The 3,869-nt window shown below is 57.1% G+C and overlaps 1 pseudogene; it reads right to left on the bottom strand.

Moving 5' to 3' along the window:
• Positions 1-575: 575 nt before the first annotated feature.
• LOC123139580 (serine carboxypeptidase 24-like) lies at positions 576-2,484 on the bottom strand (annotated as a pseudogene).
• Between the last annotated feature and the right edge of the window lie 1,385 nt (positions 2,485-3,869).

Raw genomic sequence — 3,869 nt, 5'->3', positions numbered from 1 at the left:
ACTGAACCGTGGGCTCCTAGGCGGCGACTTCAGGAAGGGGACAACGCCGGAGCACCGCCGCCGCCCGATCCGAAGATCAGAGTTTCCCCTCGAGCAACACAATGGGGAATGAGGACCGCGACGACGCCTTCAAAAAGGGAACGAACTTCGCCGCCGCCCGTCCGTCCGAAGATAGAGCGGGTTTTCACACCGGCCACCATTCACCGCCGCCGAACGCCACACCCCGGCTACCACGCCGTCCACACGGCCATGGCAACCGGGCAGCACCGAGCCACGGGCTCTGCCCATGAACACCACGGACCCACCACCAGGGCCGCCGCCCCGGCATCGAAGACCTTCACCACCACACCCGAGATCCGCCGCTATCCCCACCAAAGACACGAGAGGAAAGGACCCGTCTTTCGCACCCTTGGGCCGCCCCCAGTGCCGAGACCCGGTAGGCCGGCCGAAACTGGCCTCCATCGCCTCGTCCTGCGGCACCGGGCGTGAGACGAGCTCGGTCCTGCTGCCGGGCGCGAGACGAGAATGGTCCTGCTACCGGGCGCGAGACGAGTTCGGTCCTGCTGCCGGGTGCGAGACGAGTGATAGATCGCAGCAGGGAAGGGCCCATCCTTCGACGAATGTCCCGCTCGGATGACGAGGAGAGAGCTCAAAGGTCGCAACGGGCAGCCTACAGACGAGCCGACACAGGAAATCCAGTCGTCGCCGCAACCGACCTGCCAAGGACAGCAGCCACGTCGGGCCACTGCCCACCCGGCGAGCTCCAAGCATCGGAGCCGCTGGGCACGCACTGCCGCACTACCAGGCCGCTGCTACCTCCACCGAGCTGCGAGGAGGAAACAGCCGACCGTGGCCCAGGCCAAGCGCAGCCCGTGGCACCAGGGAACTCAGCCTGCAGCAAGAACGCCGCCCGCCGCCGCCCCAGTCCACCCCACCACCACAACCGACCCCTGCCAGCGACATGAAGAGGTCAACTGTGGCCAATGCCGCCCACAACCCCCGCTGAAGGACGAGCCGCCGGCGCCGAATCCGGCCGGATCTGGCCCGGGTCGCCCCACGCGCCACCACCTGGAGAAGATGACCCACCGCAGCCGCCGCGCGCCGTCCAGGCCCCAGGGCGCCGGAGCGCCGTTGTCCCGCGCTCCCAGCGCCGCGCCGCCGGGCCCGCGGCCACCCGACGCCCCCGCGCCACGCGCTGTCCCTCGACAGCAGCTGACCACGCCGAGGGGGAGAGACTCCCCGCTGCCACCCACGCCGAACGAGCTTTGCCCGGCGGCGCGTCGCTGCGGCGGCGGAGGTGGGAGGCCGGGAGGAGGGGACAGGGAGGAGGCGGCTAGGGTTGCCCCCGAGGTCGCTCGCGGGAGCGGCTCGGGGGAGTTTTCTCAGACCCTTTTAGCTAGGCATCACGCTACACATCAGTAGTCCATGGCAGGCAACAACCTTCAGGATGTGGGCAATGGCTTCCCAGCGAGGAATGGCACGAACATCCTAAGCGCTCTCCTTGCTGGAACAATGGCACCTCATGCCCGTATTCTAGAAAAAATGACACCTCATGCCCCGCGCCCCTCACCGACGCAAATGGCAGCCCTTCATACACCTCAGACCATCCTCCTACCTGCAAATGCAAAGATGTTGCCCTGTCACGGCAAACAAAATTGTTGTATAAACTGCAAGTGAAGAACAGCTATCTCGTCATGAGTACCATGGGTACCAACGAATTTTAGTCTTCTGACCGAGGTGGTTGAGCGAAAACCTCGTCGCGATCACCGAATCCGTGCCGCAGCTGCACTCAACAGTGAAAACATGCTACACCAACTGAAAACATTGTGTGCTGCATGTCTGCACTGGAAAAAGAAGTTCAGACGACTTTCCCGGTTTCAGAGCCTTCAGCTTACCTGAACACCTATATCTTGATCCCAGCCTTGATCAGCATCCTGTACGTCGGCAGCATTGACAACTCAGAGTCGTTCCATGTCTTGATGAGCACATCTTTGCCAATGTCAAAACATCCCCTGCTTGTTAATTAATCTTCAATGCCCCAGGCCCCCAGCCATGACAAGAACGAAGAAGAAAAGTTTGTCTGGATCTGGAACTGAACCTACAAGCAGTCCACCTGTAGTGTTGGCGTGCATGTGCACGTCGAGCCAGTTGTAGTACTTCTCGGCGTAGGTCTCCGTGCAGGGGTCGTAGCTGTTGGACCTCTGGCGGATGAGGGTGTCCTTGGACCTCGGCACGGCGGTGGAGCTGCGGGATGCCGCCGACGAGGCATGGCTGGAGGGCGTGTAGATGTTGTAGTGGCCGATGGTTGGCATAGCTCATGATGCGGTTGCAGGCATTCGAGACGTTAGCACTGCTGAAGCTGCACAACTTAAGGAAGGCCCGGTATAATGGCGTGCATCCAGCCGTCCACCAGTAGTTCACCGTGCCGACGTTGTCGTAGTAGTTGTGGGCTTGTCGGTCACCGCATTCCCCACCTGGGTGCATCACGACCAACAGAAATATGGAAGATTCAGTGCGATCAATCCACCGGTGGAATGCTGTAGCAGAGCTTTTGAGTGTGGTGCTCACAAGGATTCCCTTCAGGTTGATGAAGGGATTCAGCAAATAGTGAATGGAAGTAGTACAATCTTCCTCGCCAACTGGGGCACGTAGTGGCCTGGAGGCAGAAGGAGTTGAGCCAAGAGTGAATGGAAGTAATACTTGTCAGGTGACAATGGTAATAATTCCTGTCATGGTGCGAGTGTGACGGTTATCATAGAATTTTTCTTCTGGTGCTCTGAAAGCCAGAGAACTATGGAAAGAAGGCTACCACACTTACACAGAGTTCCCAGTGCTACACACACTCACCGGTGTAGCTTTCTCCGGCAGTATAGAAATCCCGTTGCCGGTACTGCGGAAACCGCGACATCCAGCTGATCAAGAACTACAGCGAGCCTTGAGCTGCGGCTCATTCGACGGGCACATCAAAATCACTAGATTCTAACAATAAAAAAGATATACATAACCGAAACTTGTTATAGAATGGAGGACTACCGTACTGGTCCTCTTGTCGCCGGAAGTCTTGAGACTGGAGGAGGTGTTGAAGCAGGCGGTTTGCCTCTGCATTCAGTTAGTTCAGCGAATCACCTGTGCTGAACGCATCATAAGAACAGCAGCAGTGGTATGGTATCTGAGGCTGCTGGCCGGCTCACTTCTGCCATGAGTACTTGTTGAGGTAGAGCCCCGTCCCGTTGGGTTTGATCTGGAACGGGCCGATCTCCTCGGATGCGTCATAAGCCACCGAAGAGCATCCAGGTCCTGAGAACAAAGTTATTCAGAACCCCACTAGTGGAAGTAAGTATAAGAAAATATGGTTACACCCTCAGAGGAGAATTAATTGACACAACCTCCATACAATGTCCTAGTGGAAGTTAATGATGCAGAAGTGTAATGTGGGCATCTCAAGTAGGGCCATGCAGGCAAAACCACACTGTAGTCGACAGAGCATAAAGGCAAAAGCTATGGCCAGAGACAGCCAACAGCAGTGGCAGATACTATTCAGAGCGGACCACAATCATTAACGGTGCCGACGGATGATAAACAGGCTACAGTGACACTCACTGCGTGCCTGTAGAAGGAGTTGGGAAAGTTTCAGATCATACTGTATCACATTAGCTGTCGATGACAGGTTTCAGTCACTCGAGCAGTGCTACTGGTTGTCGAATCAAGGGTTACAGCAGCGTAGAACTGTAATTTTCAGCTCAAATGCGTCCTCCGATGCAGCGTAAATAATTTCCAATGCGGTAGTAGTCTAGTACTCCCTCCGTTCCAAATTACTTGTCGCAGGTATGGATGTAACAAGTAATTTGGAACGGAGGGAGTAGATGGCA

The sequence above is a fragment of the Triticum aestivum genome, chromosome 6B, assembly GCF_018294505.1.
Source record: "Triticum aestivum cultivar Chinese Spring chromosome 6B, IWGSC CS RefSeq v2.1, whole genome shotgun sequence".
NCBI lineage: Eukaryota > Viridiplantae > Streptophyta > Magnoliopsida > Poales > Poaceae > Triticum > Triticum aestivum.
This window is presented reverse-complemented; position numbering and strand designations above follow the sequence as displayed.